We start from the raw sequence: 24,131 nt of genomic DNA on the forward strand, positions 1-24,131 counted from the left end.
ATATTTTCTCAACCCAAACGAGCCGTTTTTGCATATAAAAATATATTCCTGTTTAGATTGATCGATAAAAGAAATACATCATATACATAAAACTGTATTGTCAATCAATTAATCAGTTGTACAGAAGTAATACCGCATTACTCGCTCGCTGACAAATTGGTTCCAGAGGCACGTGTTAAAGGAGCATCATCTAGCACCCTTAACAGTAATAACTTGATGCTATATCCATTACAGATGTCTAGCACCTAATTTACCTGTTTGCTGATAAACTCAGGACGTTAAGAGAGAGAAGTTTTATTCAGGGTTTTCAGGCTAAGCGAAAGAAAGGTGGTTATTCGCATATGGCTATCGTGCATGTCTTGCTGTTTATGTCTTACACTCCTGTATACGTTGTCATCTATGTCTTACACAACAATATGTTTTCCTTATTATGAGACAGTCGTTGTTGAATGAAAAGTATTCATGAAACATGTCTTTCGGTCGATACAAGAGTCTTACAGAAAGGTCATAAAAACATTCGGTTTTGTTAATGAATAAATATAAGTAGCTGTTAGATATGTTAGTAGTTCAGTAATTATTAAGACACTTTTACCAAGCACCTTTGTGAAAACGTGTAATACCATTTCTTTTAGCGTAATGTTTTGGTATTATGTATAAGCTACACAAAGGGATAACTGTGCATTGCCCACCACGGCTATCGAAACCCGGTTTCTAGCAGTAAAAGTCCACAGACATGCTACTGTGCCACGGGGGGGAGGGGCATATATGTGTGTGTCTGTTAGCAACCGTCCATTTGATGTATTTAGTCATCTATAGTTTCACGGTTCTTCTGTGATTTGCTTTTCTAATAAAAAATCAATACGTAATTCAACGAGTCGTTTAATTAATTTATCTTATTACTTCAGCTGTAATTTTATTGGTTCTTGTACGTGATTGTCTGTTTCCTTCCTGTTACTGTACACCTGAAGTCACTGGCATACGTTACGTCATATTCTATCACGAAATTTTCAAGTTGCAATCTTAGAAAACTGTGTATCACTACATACCAATGATTTTATATTTTATCTGCTTTCTGCAGACTTTTGTTTTACACACAGTAAAGTGAGATTCACCTTTGAAAGCTTGATTGGTTATCAGGACTTTTTAACAGTGTCAATGTCTTAGCTAACTTACAATGTAATAGTCGATTATACTAGCACCAACACTGTTGTGCGATGAGTACTGGCGTTACACGAAAGACCGCACCTACAATGGATATAGTAGATATAGCGTGGTTTACACATTTTTATTTACTTTAAGTTTGTTTGTTTTTAAATTAGTAAGTGCCATCTCAATCTAAATATATTTTTCGATTTATTTGTAAAATATGATCAATATAATAAACGTTGTTCTATAATTAACACTGAAAGAAAAGAAAAACGCATTACGTGAACTTCTTGTAGAAATAAGAGTGGTCCGACACAACAGAGGAGAAACAACAACATAGCTTAACAACAACTTTGATAACAGTATGTGCTCTCTGGTCGTGTTTCTTACGGACCATATATTTAAAATGTAGTTTCTGTTATAAAAAGAGTAATTTTATATTATGGGACGCATTTTTATACGTAATTTGTTTTGACCAAAACATAACAAGCTTTCTGTACATTTCACAATTAAACTATAAATTACTGAGTAGAATTTATGCTATGATCCCACTAAATTGTGGAATTTATCAGATATCCAACTTCCACTAAAAGAGATAAGTTACAGATGTTCTTATTAAAGTTCAAGGGAAACAACACTACTGGGATTGCGTTTGTAATGGTGTGCATCCTATAGGCTAATATCCTCGGCTCTTTTACGGATTACCAAAACACAAAATAAATATACCCGGGCCTGGCATAATCAGGTGATTAGGACGCTCATCTCGCAATCTGAGGGTCACTGGTTCTAATCCCCGTCACACCAAACATACTTGCCCTTTCAACAGTGGAGGCGTTATAACGTGCAGTCAATCCCACTATTCGTTGGTTAAAGAGTAGCCCAAGAGTTGATGGTAGGTGGAGATGACTAGTTGCCTTCCCTCTAGTCTTAAACTGATAAATTAGGGAGGGCTAGCGCAGATAGCCCTCGTGGAGCTTTGCACGGACTTCATAAAACAAAATAGAAATAAAATAAGTACAGCCATGAGACCTATGGAGCCCACTGCCGGTGGTTTTAAATTACAAATATAATAAACACGTTTCTTGACAGATTCTTGTTTTTCAGAATTTACATAACCTTTTCCAGGTTTTAACGACTTGAGCATATAAAATGTGTTGTGGCTAAACACTGAATTCGAGTCACTAAACATCACCCAGGTTCTTAAAAAGGATGTTTTTCTAATCAAATGTTATTGAATAAAACGTAAAAGAAGTATTAAAGCAATTACATAATTTTAATAATAACGTTACACGTTTATTTCCATTTCACCAAATTTAAAACCGAAACTATAATTTGTAACGTGGAGGCCAAATGTAGTCTCTGATTCGCCGTACCTTCTGTACTTCATTGCAGGTTCGCCAATTAAGATTCATCAGCGCAGCCTGGAAGAGCAAACAAAATATTTACTCATATAATAAACACATAGCTTCATTATAAGATAGATGCCTTACATAATGTGAGAGATATGTATAATATTTATGAAGATTTTTAATCATTTTCACTCACATTTAGCAATATAAATTAATTTAGTTATGTGAATATTAATGTGACATTGCTTTAAGTTTGCTCTGTCTATTTAAATAATAAATTCCCATTGATGTATGCATTTTCTAATTTTAATGTAATGGCTTTTTTTTTTTCAAATGTTTCATTTATTTTAAGTCTTTGTAGTTTTTGCGTAGCACGTGGTCAAAAAGTCGTGAAGTTGATTTTGTTCTAGCTGTCTTTGTTCCTTGTCACCCCTTTGAGGTTTTGTTTGTTTTTGAATTTCGCACAGAGTTACTCGAGGGCTATCTGTGCTAGCCGTACCTAATTTAGCAGTGTAAGACTAGAGGGGAGGCAGCTAGTCATCACTACCCACCGCCAACTCTTGGGCCACTCTTTTACCAACGAATAGTGGGACTGACAGTCACATTATAACGCCCCCACGGCTGAAAGGGCGAGCATGTTTGGCGCAACGGGGATGCGAACCCGCGACCCTCAGATTATGAGTCGCACGCCTTAACACGCTTGGCCATGCCGAGCCAGCCCCTTTGAGGTAACGCCAGTTATGTCCATGGATGGAAAGGTTGTTATGCCGCACATTGTAGAATGATTTTGAGAGCCGACGTTTTGCAGTGGGTAGCCAGACGACATCTCGAGACTTAGGCTTTTTTTTTTGTGTTTGAATGACAACGACCGGTCACACTAGTTGATATGGATAAATACATTTTTTACTGTTAAGGAGGAAACGTTTAATTTACACTTTAAGAAACAGAGCTTCATAGAGAAAGCATTACAGTTCCGGATCCGGAGTGAATTAGCCGGAGGAAATATATCTTAAAGGAAGGAGACCAGTCTAATAAATTCAAAAAACCAGTGAAAGCTAACTATCTAGAGTCCAAAAGCAAATATATACAATGTTTTGTTCTTCAACTAATTAAGATTATTTTCATTCCATGCAATATGTTGGTTCTGCTGAAACACAGTACAGCTCTTAATTCACCATTACCCCATCCTCCTCTTATACTGTGGTCTCACCTTGTACTTTTTAAGAAACCACTTTTATTTGAAAATATCACACCAGTAGAGATGTTCATGATGTACAAGTTATCCAAGTGTAGGTACCATTATTATTAGTTTGTGGTTGTGTTTCTGATGAACAACTGATCTAAGTAAAGGTTCCATGTTTACTCATTGGTGGAAGTGTTTCTGATGAACAAGTAATCTAAGTGAAGGTTTCATAATAACTTTTTGGTGGATGTGTTTCTGATGAACAAGTGATCTGGGTGAAGGTTTCATGTTTACTAGTCGGTGGATGTGTTTCTGATGAACAAGTGCTTTAAGTGAAGGTTCATGATTACTATTTGGTGGATGTGTTTCTGATGAACAAGTGATCTAAGTGAAGTTTTCATGATTACTATTTGGTGGATGTGTTTCTGATGAACAAGTGATCTAAGTGAAGTTTTCATGATTACTATTTGGTGGATGTGTTTCTGATGAACAAGTGATCTAAGTGAAGTTTGCATGATTACTATTTGGTGGATGTGTTTCTGATGAACAAGTGATCTAAGTGAAGTTTTCATGATTACTATTTGGTGGATGTGTTTCTGATGAACAAGTGATCTAAGTGAAGTTTTCATGATTACTATTTGGTGGATGTGTTTCTGATGAACAAGTGATCTAAGTGAAGTTTTCATGATTACTAGTTGTTACTTTTCTTTCCTTCACGATAACTGAGAATCTAACAGAACGACACAAACATTTTTGTCTCATAAGGAAGGCCATAGGCTCACAGAAAAGGATTGAACACTTTGTTGTTTTTTTAATTTTGCGCAAAGCTACACGAGGATTAATTTGCACATTTTCATTTACATAAGGTCTGAATAAAACAATATGAGTCAAGATTTACATGTATTTATACTAAAGTTATACAAAAATGTTGAGGAGTGAGTAGTTTTTCGAGATTTGCGACTGTAATGTTTGTTTGTTTTTAAATTTCATGAAAAACTACTCGAGGGCTCTTCGCGCTAGCCGTCTCTAATTTAGCAGTATAAGACGAGAGGGAAGGCAACTAGTCATCACCACCCACCGCCATCTCTTGGGCTGCTCTTTTACCAACAAATAGTGGGATTAATCGTCACATTATAACGCCACCACGGCTGAAAGGGCGAGCTTTTTTATGTGTGTGACGGGGAATTAAACCTGCAATCCTCGGATTACGAGTCGAGTGCCTTAACCACCTGCTAAAGCTAGGTCCTTGAACACTTAGAGATGTTTCATGTTTGCCAGCACCAAAAGCTTACTTAGATAACGATTAGTGACCCTGAACAGACACTTGGATTACAACAGGTTATCATAATGTCTCAAATAAACACTTTTTCTCAACTTTACGCCTTCCCCTGTAATAACAATAACTTGGAAAACTTCTTAGAAATGTCTTTCGAATAATCTTTACTGAAGTTCTGTTTTTAACAACTCTCAGAATATAACCGAGTATATATACTTCTCAGAAATTAAAACTTACTTTGTTATTTTTGTAGTGCACAATGGGCTGTACGCACTTGAAGCATTTCGAGGACTTGAATCCTGGATTCTAACGTTGAGTCCTTAAACTTACTTTTAAACCTCTTGGGTAAAAACACTTATTAAGTGTATTTTCGATCTAATTTAATTTATGCCTTTGACAGCCCATCTAGAATAATTAGTTATATATGAATATAAATATTAGGTATATTTAACTTATGTGGTTTTAATATTTAGATGGTTTCACTTTAAATTATCTAACATGTCAGTAAATATCAGCCCCTTTACTAATTATTCACTATGGTACATATAAAACACAAAATATAAGATTTTTCGTTAACACAAACATATCGTGATCAAAATCAACTTTTATTGCTATGTATACCAAACACAGAGTCATAAACATATTTTATAAAATTTCGCGCAAAGCTTCTCGAGGTCTATGAGCGCGAGCCGTCTCTAATTTGAAAGTGATATACTGAGGTAAGTCAGCTATTTAAAATCACCCAAAGACAAGGTTACTTATTACCAACAAATAACGCTATGTAACATAAATTTTGTTCCTGGTTAGTATGTGTTATTTCTTAATTACTTATGTTGTAAAAGTACAGAAAATAACCATTGTTCCCTTCAAACTTTGCTTTTGTAACCTGGATAATGAAATTTCGAAATTAACCTATGTTCTATGTAAAAAACAACATATGAATCAAGATTTACATGTATTTATACTAAAGTTATACAAAAATGTTTAGAAGTGAGTAGCTTTTCGAGATTTGCGACTGGAAGGTAAATCACTTTCACGTATCGGCCCCCAAATATACTCTCCCATGATGTTTTCGTTATACCTTCCTTGGTAGCGGCGTTCAAAGTCCAGTATATCTTGGTGGAAGCGCTCGCCTTGTTCCTCTGATATGCTCCCATGTTCTCCTTGAATTTATTAAGATGAGCATCAAAGATATGGACTTTCAGGGACATCATGCAGCTCATTTCGCCGTAGTTCTTCACCAGAGCCTCAACCAGTTACACATAATTTTCGGCCTTGTCATTGTCCAAGAAACCCCAAACCACTGCGACAAAGCTGCCCCAAGCTTTTTTTCCTTCCTACTGAGCTTATTGGGGAATTATGGGCACTCCAGGATCTTCTTTATTTGTGGTCCAACGAAGACCCCAGCTTTGACCTTAGCCTTAAACTGCTTAAGAAAGAAGTCTCGAAGGAACTTAAAGGCTGTAGACTCCTTATCAAGAGCTGTGACAAATTGTTTTCTAAGACCCAATTTTATGTGCAATAGTGGGAACAACACCTTCTGGAGGTCCGCTAGTGGCTCACACTTGACATTGTGCCTCCACACAGAGAACTCGGTCCATTGTGGCCAGTGCTTCCTGTTGTAGTGCGCTGCAGTGTCCATGCTGTTCCAAAGACACAAATGGCAGATAAACTTGGTAAATCCTCCTTGGAGATACATCAGGAATGCCACCATTTTGAAGTCATCGATAACCTCCCAGCCATACTCATCATACTTCAAGGCTTCTAGCAAGGTCTTGATGCTGTTGTATTCCTTTTTGAGATACGCCGAATAAGCCAGAGGAAGAGATGGACACATATTCCCGTTATGGAGTAACACAGCTCAGAGGCTTCTGGATGAGCTATCAATGAAGAGTCGCCACTTGTTCGAGTTATAGGCAACTCCAGTTGCCTCGCACAGACAGGATACATTGTGGCAGAAGCAGAGCCCATCTTGACGAGTGAAGAAGCTTGAAAAATGTCGGTAACGCTTCCTCTGATTTGCGACTTGCACACTTTCATCTAACAAATCTCACTCCTTGAGACTAGATGTCAAAAGCTCGGCATTCGACTTTGTTAGACCAAGATCTCTGGTCAAGTCATTGAGGTCTCTTTGGTTGGGGTAGTATGGGTTTCTCTCACCAGCTGTACCTCTGAAATTGTAATCTGGATCTTCAACGTCTACCTCCTCTGCTGACTTGCTGCTCTCTTCTGAGGATGGCTTCTTTATCTATGGCGGAGTGAGTACAGGGAGCTCAGGGCAGTGTGGCACAGGGGCGATGGATGATGGAAGGTCCGGATACATAATAGCAGATGCATTATTGCCAGCCCGATGTTTGGAAGGGTTCACCATGCAGAAGTAGCAATTACTTGAGTGGTCAGTCGGTTCACGCCAAATTCCTGGAAAATCGAACTTAATTGCTCACTATTCCTTTCTGTACCATCCTGCAAAAGAGCAAAATACAATTGATTTATGAAGAATAAATGTATTACATCCACAACTAATGTGTAAGAGGTTCATGCAAAAGATCTTATGTGATATTTTTCCTATATTATTGGAAATAAAAAATTAATTAATTAAAATATATTTAAATTTTAAAAGGTCTAAAATTTGTATAATATTACTATTCAAGCAAGCCAAAATTGTCCGTCTTACCTTCTAGAGTTTTCTACAGTGCTCACAGGTAAAATGAGGTGCCCAGGGTTTGTCTTGATCCCCGACAGGCATGCCGAAAAATTCCTTGTAGCCTTCATACATTTAAGCAGAATCTGTCACAGAATTATTTTTGCTCTTGTCTTGATAAATTGGCCACATACATAGCAGAATGAGTATGGAGAATGCCTGCAGCTTCTTGATGCTATCTCTGATAACATCAGATAGGTCTATGAGTTCACTGAGGCAGCTAGAACTGAACTGAATTGGTGAGTGGTGAGCCCTTTTATATATATATATTACTATGGAAAGTTCTAGAAAATTCTAAAGGTTCTTAAAAATTCTCGTAAGTTCTACAACATTCTAGAAAGTTGTTGAAAGTTCTTGTAAGTTGGAGAAAATGAAAATTTCATTACCCAGGTCACAAAAGCAATGTTTGAAAAGAAAAATAGGTCTTTTCCGTTTACTTTAGGCATAAGCAATTGGGAAATAAAACTTTCTGCTCAGGAACAAGAAAAAGTAAACTTTTTTTTTTACATAGTGTAATGGGATGTAGCCTGATTTTATAACGATACCGCGGATGGAAGAGGGAGCATGTTAAGCGGAGAGATTCGAACCCGCGACCCCAATACTGAGTTCGAATCTCTTAACTACCAGCAGACCAGATTCATAAAAACTTAAATACTCCCTGCGCTTCATATTTTCTATGCAGATCCTAAGGTAAAAATATATATTTTAGGCTCTATTTTAAGGAGGGCCTGGCATGGCCTAGCGCGTTAAGGCGTGCGCTTCGTGATCTGAGGGTCGCGGGTTCGCGCCCGAGTCGCGCCAAACATGCTCGCCCTCCCAGCCGTGGGGGCGTTATAATGTTACGGTCAATCCCACTTTTCGTTGGTAAAAGAGTAGCCCAAGAGTTGGCGGTGGGTGGTGATGACTAGCTGCCTTTCCTCTAGTCTTACACTGCTAAATTAGGGACAGCTAGCACAGATAGCCCTCGAGTAGCTTTCTGCGAAATTCCAAAGAAAAAACAAACAAACTCTTTTAAGACCATCAACTTAACGAGAAGTTTCAATATTAGCAAACATTCAAAAACCACTAAAACTGCTCTACATGGACGTTGCTGATTTCTTAACTAACTGGTACTTTACAACGTCAGATATTTATTTCACTTTAAAACAAGTTTTCTTTATATAAATTATTTTTAAGAAGAATATAATGAACACCCAATTTTTTATCTTTATCAATCCTCTACAAGCTTGGAATTTTAAAATTGTTTTCATTTTATATCTTCATACGTACAGTCCTTATATTTTTCTCATTGGAACCAAAACTCTGTAAACAAAGTCTGGCTTAGAAAGGCCTGTTAGTTATCACAAGATAACAGTGTCGGATCCTCTCACCAAACATGCACCTTTTTAGTTATGATATACTATAGCGCTGAGAAGGTGGAATTCACACCCTGAGAGAGCAAGTTTAAAAAGTGAAAGTTTACGTCCCTGCTGTGTATGTAAAAGAGTAAATTTTATGAACAGAAATTCAAGTATGAAAACATTACAAACTGTTAAGGAAATAACATAAAGATACGATTACAAAAAATTATTAATAAACAAAAACATAAACAAGCTAGTTGAAATATACGTATTCACAAATGTATGAGGTATCAATCATAAAAAATGTCATTATTTAATATGTTATCTTTTTTGTGTGTATGAAATCGCTTTTTCTAATGAAGGGTGTTAATTTATACTCGTCCGTTTCGCCATGTAGGTATTATAACTTAACGGTCAATCCCATTATTCGTTGGAAAAAAAAGTATCCTAAGAGTTGGCAGTTGGTGGTGATGACTACCTGCCGTCCCTCTAGTCTTACACTGCTAAATTAGGGACGGCTAGAGCAGATAGCCCTCGTGTAGCTTTGCGCGAAATTCAAAAAACAAATCAAAATGGTAAACCTTGCGATAATTAACTTCATTTTTGTTTTTTTATTTTGACGTTAATATGTAGTTTGTTCATGTAAACCTCAAGAACTATGCACGCGTTGGTTCATATATAAATAATTTATAACTTCACAATAGCTTTAATTTACTATTCATTTATGTAAATTAATAATGTTTTATTTCAGTTTTTCTATTATGTTTCAGCACATGAATGTATGCTTCTAAAGACACGAAACGCACGACTTTGGATCCAATGTAATAATTTTCTGCCACTTGACCTGTATTATACGTAATTCCAAGAAAGGTATGAATATATCAAATCGATATATGAATACGAGTGTGTGTGTGTGTTTGTAACACAGAAAAATTGATTCACAGCGATCTCTAGCTACATTTTCAAAACCTTAATTTGCTTATTGAAAGTCTATACAAATAAAACATTGCAAATAATTAACTAACACTCACCTGTTACTCGGAAGTAGCTCGTACATACAATGAACCGGAAATATTACTTTCATAGGAGATAATTAGAAAATTTCCTTTCACTGTGTGGAATAAAAGTACATTATTTTTGTATGTGCCATTTGCACCCGGATGTAACTTCCTCACTTTGATGAACAAATGCCTTGCAACTTGGCTGAAAAACAACTAGCTCCAGTACTTTCTGAAGTGACATAGATATTTTTCTGTGTTTTTATTAACATGTTTGGTTCATTCTTGAAACGTAAGCTATAAAAATATGTCTTGAATAAACGTTTGTGGCCTCAGTATGTTACGTGAAGTTTTCCTACACCACAACATCTGTTTCTGGAACAACAAACCTTCTTAATAACCCAATGTCTGTTGTTGTTTTTTCAGTTCCATAATGAGTGCTTTAAACAAAACTAAAGTGGTACAAATTTCTACCGAAACTCTGCGTGAGTGTGTGTTTTCTTATAGCAAAGCCACGTCGGGCTATCTGATGTGCCCACCAAGGGGAAACGAACCCCTGACTTTAGCGTTGTAAGTCAGTAGGCTTACTGCTGTCCCACCGAAGGACCTTCCGAAACTAGATGCACTCCAGTGACTCGGTGGTAAGTCTGAGGACTCACAACGCTAAAGCTCAGGTTTGGATATTCGATGTGAGCACAATACAGATAGTCCATGATGTAGCTTTGTGCTTAATAACAAATAAAGCTGAGCGAATAACAGTTATTCGAAATTATTTACAAATCTACCAAAACACAAAATAAACATTACTTTAAATAATGTAAACGTAAAATGAAAAGAAAATTAAACATCTGAGAACATTAAGAGTTACTTCTTTTTACGACTGTTTTGTGATGTGGAAGCTTTGTCTTCAAAATATATGGTAAACATTTGAATGAGGGAATCCTTTGTATAATGGGTATCTTAGGTGGTTTAACAAACAAAACAAGTTACCAATGAAAATGTTTCAACTTCTGTCTACTGTGAGAACACATTTAATGGTCTTTACACTTAATATAACAGATTTACACCCTTCTCTTTCAAACGCAATCTTATTCTTTGCCTACTAACTAGGGCCCACAAACTTACCTCTTCCCTTCTAGCCCTTCAAATAGAAAAAAGCTGGTTCCGTTTCACAACATCTCTGGTCTAAATCCAGTGGGAAGATTACAGACCGATATTGGAAGTCTGCCATACATATTTGTACTTATAATGTGGAAACTTTAACCTGTTCAGTGCCATAGAGGAGATAACTCGTCCAAGCCGATCAGTAACACAGTGCCACGGACGAGCTAATTCGTTCTCAATAATACCTAACTTCTACGCTAGATGCCAGCATCATATATGCATTTGATCTACTTACAAATTGTTTCACTTTCGATCCAAAATGGCGTCACGAAAAAAGTTACAAAATGAAAAAGCATTAGATTTGTATTTTGAACTTGGTTCGGAGTTTGAAGATAGCAGTGGCGATTCAAAAGCTTCGGATTTTGAAGATTCTTTGAAAAATACGGAAATACAAGGCTCAGATGTTAGTGAAGATGATGTTAACTGGCCATCAATCAGCACTGGTAAACGGGCTATAACACCAGGAGGTAAACTAAAATTGCAAGTCGTGGTAAGAACAGTTCCAAGAAAAAGTGCCCTAATGACAATGATTGGAATGCTGAATCTTTTGCTGCTCCAGTTATAAACCCCTTCTCAGGAAATCATGGTGTCCAGTACGACGATTTGAGCGAAGACTCAAAGCCCTTTTATTGTTTTCAAAAGTTCTTCCTTCCCACAATTGTCAACCATATTGTAACAGAGACCAATAAATATGCAGAAACTATGATGAAAGTGAATGATTAAATGTGTCATGTATTCCAATAACCAAAAATGACATTTTGTGCATTATTGTTTCATGTTTTGTACATATTTCTTCATTTTGTGTACTACTATACGTTTGGCTTAGAGAAAAAATAGTATTTGTTGCTTATTTCCTTTGTTTTAAAAATTACTCAACTTTGCTGAAAAACACCCGGCATAGGAGCTGCCGTAACAGCTGAAATACTTGGCAGTCAACAGGTTAAAGAGCCTTATTTACACAAGTTGTGTTAACGGTTACTAAATGTCTGCATTACTAAAGTTCCTTCCAATTAAGATGTATTTAATTAGAGGATTTGGTTTGTTTTTAATTTCGCGAAAAGCTACACGAAGGCTATCTGCACTCTCCGTCCCTAATTTAGCAGTGTAAAACTAGAGGGGAGGCAGCTAGTCATCACCACCCACCGCCAACTCTTGGGCCACTCTTTTACCAAAGGATAGTGGGATTGACCGTCACATTATAACGCCCCTACGGCTGAAAGGGCGAGCATGTTTGATGCGACCGGGATTCGAACCTGCGACCCTCGTATTACGAGTCGAACGCCTTAACACGATTGGCCATGCCGGGCCGTCTGAAATAATAAATATTCAGTAAATACATTGTGAAGTAATATCTGTTGAATCTTGTGGAGGATAAGTTTGATTTTTATTTGCAAACTTTCGATTGATAAATATAGATGGATCGTCTCTTCCTGCCTAACCCTTCATAAAGAAATTACTTCCACATAAAGTATTATTTGTATCTTTAGACTTTTATTTAAACACAGTATAGCAATAGTTCAATTTAATTTCAACAGTATCATGTCCTGCGTAAAGATGCTTTAATGGGACATAAAATTATTAGTTGAAAATCGATATAAATAATACGTAAATATAACGTAGTTTATAAAAATTAAGCTCACACACTAAAAACTTCTCCACAACAATTGCGAAATGTTGTTCTCTTAACAGCTGCTCTTTTAAGGATGACGAAAGTCGGTCTATCATTAAGCAATTCTTAACATGGGGTCGCTTTATGCGAAATCGCCCGGCATGGCCAGGTGGGTTAAGGTGTGCGACTCGTAATCTAAGGATCGCGGGTTCGAATCACCGTAACAAATATGTTTGCCCTTTCAGCCGTAAGAGCATTATAACGTTACGATCAATCCTACTATTCGTTGGTAAAGGAGTAGCCCAAGAGTTGGCGATGGGTGTGATGACTAATTGCCTTCTATCTAATCCTACATTGCTAAACTAGGGATGGGTATAGCAGATGGCCTTCGTGTATCTTTGCGCGAAATTCAACAAATCAAACCTATCAAAACTCCAAAAAGGAGACTGAAATACAATCAGTATATCGCATCACTAGTAATAAATCAACAAATATATTTTCATTCCTTACAATGATAAACTGATGCTCTAGTGTGAGGATTAAGGTCCGTTAGATTCTGTTAAATCTCACACATGGCAACAAAGGAGCAAGTTTAAACTCGTCACTATTACACTATGCTACATTACACTACACAGAATTCTGGAAAAAGAGCTAAGAAAAGCAGATTTTTCCTGCACCGTTTCAACGAGTAGAAAACATGATAAATCAACATCACCAAATCATCTTTTTTTCACAGCAAGTCATACTGATACAAGGGCACTCTAGTAGCCCAAAATAAAGTTGAACGATTTATTTGGTTGTTGTTAATTACAGTGGTTTCCACAAAAATTAATATCATGGTTATCTTCGGATACTGCGCTAAGTTTTAGCATGAGGGCAAATAGCCCTTTCCTGATGAAGGGGCTTAGATGAGCCCAAAAAGATTTATGGAATCGCATTCTACATTCTGTTAGCACAAATGCCGTAGTTATAGCGTTCAAGATGTGAAAAAACACGTATGTTTTGTTAGATGCGAGAATGACAGGGCAAGTTAAGAGATATTTCCAGATAGCTTCAGCACCAACAAGCACCCCCTTACATCTGGCCCTATGCTCCCCTCACTGCACGTCGTGTACTAATATTCAAATTGAGAGGCTTGAAACGATTAAAATACTCTATAAAGTAACGATTCTCATGTTACTGTGTTCACGGATCACATGACTGTTTTGTTGTTTTATTTTTATCTCGCGAACCACGATGAGATCCATACTATGCTGCTATTTCCTTAACATGACTGTTCAAAACCTTTCCACGAGCCACCTCAGGGAACTACGGGTTGCTCCTAAAGCGTGTATTGAAAACGGTTCTGGTTACAACAATCCTAACAATTTTGAAATGCATTGTTGTGGGTCTTTAATCCACTTACTGTTTACCAGGGATATTCAGTAAAATAGACGACGTATTTAGGTTCGACAACAAGGTGAAGCCTTAGAGTGAATAGTTTGTATTACTTTCAATTTCTTACGAAAACTATGAAGAGAAAAGTTCTATTCGCACCTTAAGTTAAATACTATATTTTTCCAGCTGTTAGTCGTAATACATAAATGATCCGTTTAGGGAAGTTTTAGTTTTGTTTGTTTTGAATGTCGCGCAAAGCTACTCGAGGGCTATCTGCACTAGTCGTCAGTAATTTAGCAGTGTAAGACTAGAGGAAAGGCAGCTAGTCATCACCACCCACCGCCAACTCTTGGGCTACTCTTTTACCAACGAATAGTGGGATTGACCGTCACATATAACGCTCCCACAGCTGAAAGGGCGAGCATGTTTGGTGCGACCGGGAATCGAGCCCGTGACCCTTGGATTACGAGTCAAACGCCTTAATACGCTTGACCATGGTGGGCCCAGGAAGTTTTAGAACAGTTTAACATGACGTCGACGAAATCGTATAAGTCCCATTCGTATCCTAGTTTACATTATACATTAAATCACAGTCCATAAAAATATCATACATAAATGCGTTATATTAGATACATTTTAAAGTGTTTTATCATACATTTTTCAGCTTATTTCCGAAATCGTTTTCCATTTTCATAGTTACGTGACATCCTACACAGAGCTTCAAATTGTACGATAAGAACCCTTTACTTAAAGCTAAATCAGCAAACAGGAAAAAACAACTGAATATCCAACGCCCTCTACCGTAAAATTCTACACCATATTTCTTACATTTAAATATAAATTCCTCAAACCACAAAAACTTCGTAACTTTTATTTTAATCAGCAAAATCTCTCGAAACACAAGATTATTTTTTAAGCGTCAAATATCCTAACAGTATTTATTTATGTAACTTTACAAGCTAATTGTACACCTAATTAACGGGTTTTATTGTTTTCTATTTATTGTAAATATAACTTGCAAATTTATTCTAGTAAGCCATGCAATTAATTCTTTACCACGCTTTCCACTTCATAACGGAATATCCTGTCTGTGACTTTCATGGAAAAACTGTTTTACTTTTTTGCGAATATTGCATATTCAAACGAGGCCCTAAAATAATTTGCATATCATACACTTGATCATTCCCAAGTAGCCATAAATGTCGTAAAAGTAAGAGCGTTCAGCCACACAAAAAGTATTACAAAAAAATAAAAGAATAAATTATTCACAACACGTAATTTGACAGCAGTTTCATAATTAAATATCTACCTTTCTGTATATGTGCATATATATATCAAAATTGTTAATTACAAATTCATATTTCATATCAATTACGAAAAATTTTCACTGTATATCAGGTCATCCCTTAAGTAATGTCCGATTTCAGAAAAAGAGAAAGGATTTCAAACGTTTTCAATGTTATTTAATATTATTTAATCAAAAATGTATGTTCCATTATTATTAATTACTTCCTGCCAATGATTCACAAACTTCTGAATCCCACTTCTATAAAATTCTTCGGGTTTGGAAGAAAAGAATGTAGAGAAGGTGGTTTTGACATCTTCATGTGTTCCAAGCTGTTTTCCATCAAGACAGTTCTGCAAACTTTGGAATAGATGATAATCAGATGGGGCAAGGCCTGGAGGATGTGGAAGTTCTTCCCAGTCTCGCTCTTCAATCTTTGCAGATATGATCCTTGCTGTATCAGGGAGTGCGTTATGATCGTGTAACACAACATCTTTACGACTGATCAAAGCAGGCCTCTTTTCTTTAAATGCAACATTCATACGTTCTAACTGTTGACAGTAGAAATCTGATTTTATTATTTATTTGAGTGGCAGCAACTCAAAGTGAATTACACAAACAATATCCTACCAAACGCTTAACATAACTTTTCTAGAGTGGAAGTCCAAGTTGGTCTGTGCTTTAGCCAGTTTACCTGCACTGAGCCATTGTCTGCAGCATTTAACATCTTTATTAAATATCCATTTTTCATCTCTAGTCACTAACTTGTCCAAAAAAAGTGAGTTACTTTCACGAGAGTGCAAATGTCCACTCTTGTTCTAGGGCTGGCTTCTGTCAAATCATGAGGGACCCATTTTCCAAGTTTTGACGCATTCCCAAGCTGTTGCAAATATCGATGAACTATTAAATGGGTTGAATTAAGTTTCTGTGCTAGTTCTTCAACTGTTACAGCACAATATTCATCAAGTGCAGCCAGCAGTAAGTCACTAAACTCAACAGGACGACCTGAAAGTGGCGCATCACTTAAGCTGTAGTCACCTGATATGAACTTCTGAAACCACCTTCAGCATTTTCTTTCATTGAGATACTCCGCACCACAAACACCTTGAATATTTCATGTAGTTTCTGTTGCACTATTGCATTTTTTAAACTCATAATGCATTATATACCTAATGTGCTCCTCAGACACATCCATTTTCATAAGAGTTTATTTGACTAATGATCTGAAAAAGTGGAGTTGGGTTAGTTTCTTTTATTTGTCTGAACATTTTTATACACGTTCTACTACATATTTTAGTCATTAAAGTTTTCTACAAAGACAGATATGATGATGTATTTTCTCTATTAAATTTTCGGGCTTTACTTATTGTACGATCTGATATGTTATAAACTAAGTTAGGCGGGTTGTTTGAAATCATTTGGTCAAAATAAGTCTCGTTTATACGTGAAATGCACTACACTAACCTAAGAATAAAGTTACTTGTACAATTTCACATCCGAATTGAAAACACACTAATTGAATCGCTATATTAACTGTAAATGTTGTATTGCTTCATTTACAATCGTTTTAATAAACCCGTGTATATAATATAATATTCTCTCGACTTTACTAGAAAACAGATGTCAAATCTTCTAGAATTTTGTAGGTGTTGCTAGACTTATCTTAACATCGTCATTACGAACTGCAGCTCCCTCTGACGAGCACCTAAATTACAACTTTAAAAATATAGTTCATAAATATACTTTCAAACTTTATAAGAACCCCGAACACTTCCACACTGCTTTTTCCGTCGCACTACTATTTGGGATAGACTTAATTCACAGAAAATGCATACAGCTACACACCTGTATATAAAGAGATATAATCGAGTGATCGATACACCAACCCACAAAGTGTGTATGCAGCACTGAAAATAAGTACATCGTAAGTTAATTCTAGAAAGGGCGTAGCACAAGAAAGTAACTTGCATGTGTAAGTGAAAGTTTTTCTCTCAAAGATACACACACACACACTAATAGAGCGTGTTGAAATTCGACAAAACATATATAGTTTGGATGTTTCAAGCCACAGTCTACAACTACTAACTATTGAATTCATATTGTAAAAATTGCTTCCAAAGCTTCCTGGTAAAAAATATTTTCAGAAACATAGATGTTTAATCAATCAAATGACTGTATACTGTATAACACTACCGAGTGGTGAGTTGACCATGAAAAAAACCCAAAAAAACACTGATTCAAATAAGTGGAGCCTGGTGGCCAAACATGCGTTTTTTCAAAAATATTATTGGTGTAATGCGTATATCAAAAAGTTACAAAGTTAGATAAGCGATAATAATAGTAATAATAAATAAATACAAAAGATGCGGATTTTCCATTTTCCCGTTTCATTCATGTTTGAAAATGAAAAATAACAGCACTTCCGCAGTGTCATTAAACTATTTCTCAGTTTATTCAGTCTGCAAAGTAACAAACAGTGAATCTCAACATCAATATATAAACAAGTTAAACTTTCTTTTCAATGTTTTGCAAACAATAAGGGAGAATGCCACGAGCCAGCAAGCGAAGACATAGACGAGAAAGGAATTGCAGAAGACCTGGTAATGAACAAAGTTGATTGGAGAAGGGTAATACATGTGATGGAGCTTTAAAAATTAGAAAGAAATTACAAAAGACCTGGTAAAGAACAGAGATGATTGGAAAACACATGTGAAGGAACATAAAATTAATTGGACAGGAATTGCAGAAGACTTAGTTATAAACAATATGATTGGAGGAGGGCAACGCATGTGACAGAAGTTAAAAACTCTGATTGGATAGAAACTGCAAAAAAAACATGCAATGAGCAGATATTATTGGAGGAGGGCAACACGTGTTAAGGAACTTAAAAAAATGATTGGACAGAAGTCTAAATATTTGCAATATAAAGCGTAAATTGCTTTAAATAAAACTTCGTTTAACTGACAAAAATCTCTTTTCACGTTTCAACCTAATCTGTAAGCGATCACATTCCCAGGAAAGAAACGAAATAAATGTGGGTTCCTGAATTCGTCATAAAATCCACTGAAACATTTATAAAAACATCTGTTTATTGTCAAATACAAAATTTCACAATGGGGTATTGCTGCTCTTCCATTGCGAGTAGTGATTTCAGCGTTAAAATTCTCAGAATTTCTGATGTGTCACTAGGTGGCACAAGTATTTGTAGCTAGAAACACACATACCTTGGAACAATGATTATTAGTATCTCAGAACAGCTGGTATGGGTATTAACACTTTTATTGATAGGGAAAGAACAACGTTTCGACCTTCCTTGCCCAGGTTAAATCAAAGTGTTAATACCCATACCAGCCGTTCTAAGATACATTTTTATTTCAAGTGGGTTTCTCGTCATCAGGAATGATTATTAGTATTGTAACAGCTTGGGAGTGCTGTCGATTCTTATCACACGTATTTTCTCCAAATTAAATGACTTCTTCCTCGAAAAAAACAAGTAATATCCCTGTTTCCAAGTGGGCAAAAGTAATTAACTACAGACAATGCTCAATAGGTGGCAACTTCCAGCCCTACTGTGCCTAAAACAATAAAGAGTCAGACAAATGAAGTACACATACAAAAGTGCCCTTAAGACTTGTTTCGTTTTTATTTTATTTTCTAGACATCATCTGTCTTATGTTCATACTTTATACCCCCCTCCTAACACTAAAGACCCGTATCAGTTTGTTTGTGGTTCGGCGCTCGACTCGTAATTCGAGGGTCGTGGGTTCGAATCCCCATCACACCAAAAATGCTCACTCTTTCACCCGTGAGGGTGTTATCATGTGACGGTCAATCCCACTATTCGTTGGTAAAAGAGTAGCCCAAGTTTTGGCGGTGGGTGGTGATGAGTAGCTGCCTTCCCTTTGGTCTCACACTGCTAAATTAGGGACGGCTAACGCAGAAAGCCCTCGTGTAGCTTTGCGCGTAATTCAAACCAAACCTTTCACTAAAAACTGAAACGCTCAAACACTTAATAGCATAGAAGTTTCCCTCAAACCTAGTCACCTGCTATTACCCTTTGCTCTACAACTTGCTCAGAATAAGCAGGAATTTAGGAAGGTCATACGACTTTCGTATTAACTTCATAGATCGTGAAAGGTTATAGGACGTTCTTTAATTTGTTGTCGATTACGCTCACAATATTTTTCAAAACTTTTAATTTTTGAGAAGTCTAGATATGATATCATAAGTAATAAATACGTTCCAAGTAGATATTTATATATATCGTATCACCAGCGTTAATGATAACACTTTATTCGGATACAAATACCGGTGTAATGATTGCGAGCGAGTACTTACGTAACAACAGTTCATTTTTCAACAAACAAGCCTATTCTATTCAATCTGCGCGATAAATTTATATTTAATGTGGTTAACAAAGTTTTTACTATAAAAATAAGTGAAGAGTAAACATGACCCAGTGTGTTGCGTGCAGGACTGTGTATCTGAGGGTTCATGGTTCGTGTCCCGAACTTCAAACAGTTATTCTCCGAACTTTGGAGACGTGGTTCTGTTATAAAAGTGTAAATCAAATCTCACAATTCAATTCAAGTAACTAATACGTTAACAACTGACGCTGCGAACAATCTCCCTTCCCTCTAGTCTATCAGTTGAAAATTAGGGACGACTAGCACAAATAACCCTTATGTACCTTTGCGCAGATATCCCAAATAAGCACATATAAGGGCGAGAAAAGATTACGCCAGTAAATCCATTTACAGGCAACCTTTCAAGATATATACATAACTAAAAATTCGGAGATTGTTAATTTAAAACATTTACAAAAACTTAATTTTCCTTGAGTTCGAACAAGAAAAACAAAAAACAAGTACGTGAAAAACTGCCTCACATGTAGCTGGTTCGGTTTATCCGAACCATTACTGTAGTCATAATGGTAGCGTAGTTAAGTTTTGTTGTTTTTCCTAGATAATTCACTGATAAGCTTGAGACAGAATTTCGAAGTGGTATCAGTTTGTTCGTAGTTCGGCGCTCGACTCGTAATCTGATAGTCGCGGGTTCGAATCCCTGTCACACCAAACGTCCTTTCGGACGTGGAGGCGTTATAATAATAGGGCAATCCCACTATTCGTTGGTAAAAGAATAACCCAAGAGTTTGCAGTGGGTGATGATGAATAGCTGCCTTCCCTCTAGTCAATTAGGGACAGCTACCGCAGACAGCCCTCGAGAAGCTTTGCGCGAATTTCGAAACAAACCAGTTTCAAAGTGGTTTCATAAGATGTCCGAGTTCCAGAAAAAAATATATATGCCTGACTGTGTGGAAGGGGTAATGTTGGGTTGTTAAAAAGTGGGACTACTACTGGGGAAAAAACGGGAGGCGAAATTCTCCCCCCCCCCACTTTCCGTTGCAATTCATTATTGTTACTCCAATAATATATTTCTTCTACTTTCTCGAATAAACGTTTTTATAGTGCATGAAACTGGTTTCAAGCAATATAAACCTCAGGCCCAGAATGTTTATTTGTTTGTTTAGAATTGAGCACAAAGTGACACGATGGGGTATATGTGCTCTGCTCAACACGGATATCGAAACCCGGTTTTTAACGGTGTAAGTCCGCAGACTTGCCTTTGTGCCACTGGAGGTCCAGAATGTTTGAAGGAGGGTTCTAATTTGTGAGATCAACAACTCACACGTGTTGAAAAACAAATAGCTTCAAATGTTAATACTTCATCAGGAGAATGTTTAAAACGTTAAATACCATAAGCAGCTGAGCTATAACTATAAAATCAGTTTGTTTTTATAATAAAAGTTGGAGGTTCAGCCTTCTACAAATGTGCGCACACCTTTGCAATACCATTAATATGCGCCTGATACTAAAGATAGAAACCACACTAGACGACACTAGCAGATTTCAAATAAAAGTCGCCCGAATATGATTCATATTCTGGATACTTTATACATCAATCTTTCCTTTACCCAGTGATATCAAATTTTAAGTGTGTGTCCAGGATTAATCGAAAGAGGAGGGGCTCAAATCAGATGCTAATAGTAGGTAGTCAAATAAATATTTGCACTTCATTTTATTTATGGAGATGAGGGAATTATTCTACCCAGTTTTTCCACATAAGGTTTACCTTTAAAACTGGAGCCCCCCAGTGGCTCGGCGGTATGTCTGCGGACTTATAACGCTAAAAACCGGGTTTCGATACCCGTGGTGGGCAGAGCACAGATAGCCCATTGTATAGCTTTGTTCTTAATTCAAAACAACAACTTTAAAACTGGATTTTAATGGAAGTTTTATAACAAAAAAGTTAAAATTTGAGACCTTTATCGTCAAATATACTCTACTATTGTTGAATATAAAAATGGATACCGTACTGCACTCTGAGCATGGGTAAGTTAGAATTTGTATTAAATGTACCATCAAAAACAACAATTTATGACTTTTCAGCAACTGTTTTGAAGACAAAAAAACCAGAAATTACTACAATACCATCTAGTGATTTTACAATTGTGTTTATTCATTACCAAGACTACAGTATAATTAACCCGGATATATAAACCACCTCATGCTGTTTCAACAGAGGGCGCTGGAGAACTTTTCCCATTGCGTTGCTCCCTCTACAGTGTTCTTTTTGTTAAGTTGTCCGTTCCACTCTCTTTATATATATGTATATTAGCATCTCCACAACAGTCATAATAGCTTTAAAAATGTTTCTCTAGTAGTTAGTAGTAAAAAATTACATTCAAACAGCGAATTACAGAAAAAACAACAGCTCTGCCGTCTGTCATGTTCTTTAACTAAAAATGAACAGTATATGTATTTATCACTGCTAAGTATCGTCAAATGTTTATGGTAGTATCAGCAAAAATATCATTTTTTTAATTATAAATATAACAATTTTAGTTTTACGTTCTACTGATTGAAAAACACATCTCACATCTTCCAAATACAATGTCATAATAAATAAATATATAAACTACAATATATATCGATAAACGATCAAGTTTTTTGCTTCACATCTTACCTTTTTTGTCTTTTTTGCCTGTTATTGCCTCATAAAATGAAAGTATGTCATAAAGTCTGTAGTTGACCATTACCCTATAATTTATACATAAAGTAACCCTTTTGTGTTTAAGGTTGCAAATCGAGGTGAAAGATCAAATCTAAGAAACAACTTTTCCTACGATTTCAAAAATGTTTTGCATAGCAAATCGTAATTTGTTCAACAACGTAATTCTTACAACCTTTTTGTCCGTGAATTATTTGTGGTGTAGTTTCTAGAGATGACATGTGAAATGCGTCTTGGTACGAATTATATACAACTTGAGCGAATTGCTTGCTAACATATAACAAGTGTATCATGCATCCATTTATTAATAATGTTATAGCAGTGGTTTCCAACCTTTTTTATGCCCCGCACCCCTAAAAAAATTAATATGTTCTCGCACCCCTCACAGTAATTATTTATTTAAGAATAAAGGTGAAGGTGGCCAAAACAAATTTTTATAATTAGTTTTTAATGATATATAAACAAAAACGAAACATTTGGAAAAGAAAAAATATTACAACAAACTAAAAGTTGCATAAACCCGACATGTCCTACAAAAAATAAATTTTCATCCATGCATAAAATGAAATTTCTTTGAATTTGAAATGTTCAAATGTTCATAAGCAAATTTAAATTTAATGACTCTTTTGTTCCTCTTTATTTCTTTGGAGTTTTTTAAAGCGCGGCACCTTTTGAATATATACAGGACAGTACCCTTAATATAAACAAACAAAAAAACTGAAATGTTATCTCGCACCCCTAGTTGGGAACCACGTTATAGTATGCTGTGTGTGACGCTTAAAACTATCCTGAATTTCAAATCACCGTTTCACCCCAAAAATATATGTCATTATAATGCAAACAGTCTGTAAATGTGACATGTTTAATGAGTCATTATGCCAGCTACAATAACAGAAATTAATTCATGTTTGAAAACAAATATTATAGTAAAAGATAGTTTGATGACTTACCGATATTACTTGCCGTTCTAACATCCTTCACTTCATGATAAAACATAAAAAGAGAGCAAACAACAAACACACTTGTGACATGTTGACCGACGAAAATATTAGGAAACTCCACAAATTCATGTTGTCAGAAGGAATTTTGAAAGAAAGTGAACGAAAGGCAACAACACCCCAACCGTCAGCTGTCAACCGTGATAAAATCTAAGACCTAGCTATTTACCGGCAGAAAGTGCATCCACACTAGATTTCCCCTCACGGCTACAGCTGAGGTAGGTGTTCTTGGGTTAGCCTTGAACTATTATGGCGGATTGACAGCTGAGGGAGTACCCGTATGGAAACGTCACAACAGAAGCGTTGACGTCATTAAACGTGCAGTGGAGATGGGAGTGGGCGACGTGCTGTTCACAATGATTTTGCGATTTTTTGTTGACAACTAAAATTCCCACCCAGCGTTATCGATTTTCCAGTATCAAGCGATATTGTATATAATTATAATGCACCGTGTACTGATATAAAAAAACAATGTCTAGAAGTATTTAATTTATCAAAATGTAGTCACCTTGTTTATTTCGTAATCACAGTTTCATGCTCATGACAAATAGGTTTGTTTGTTTGATTTTTTAGATTTCGCACAAAGCTACTCGAGGGCTATCTGTGCTAGCCGTCCCTAATTTAGCAGTGTTAG

The 24,131-nt window shown here is 36.2% G+C and overlaps 1 long non-coding RNA gene across 1 annotated transcript; it reads right to left on the bottom strand.

Moving 5' to 3' along the window:
- Positions 1-2,400: 2,400 nt before the first annotated feature.
- Positions 2,401-23,741, bottom strand: LOC143254552 (uncharacterized). Its single transcript, XR_013030250.1, has 2 exons — positions 23,450-23,741; positions 2,401-2,567 (listed from the first exon to the last, which is right to left on the bottom strand). It is a non-coding gene; the product is annotated as an uncharacterized LOC143254552 (long non-coding RNA).
- Positions 23,742-24,131: the final 390 nt, after the last annotated feature.

The sequence above is a fragment of the Tachypleus tridentatus genome, chromosome 6 (assembly GCF_004210375.1).
Source record: "Tachypleus tridentatus isolate NWPU-2018 chromosome 6, ASM421037v1, whole genome shotgun sequence".
Classification (NCBI taxonomy): Eukaryota; Metazoa; Arthropoda; class Merostomata; order Xiphosura; family Limulidae; genus Tachypleus; species Tachypleus tridentatus.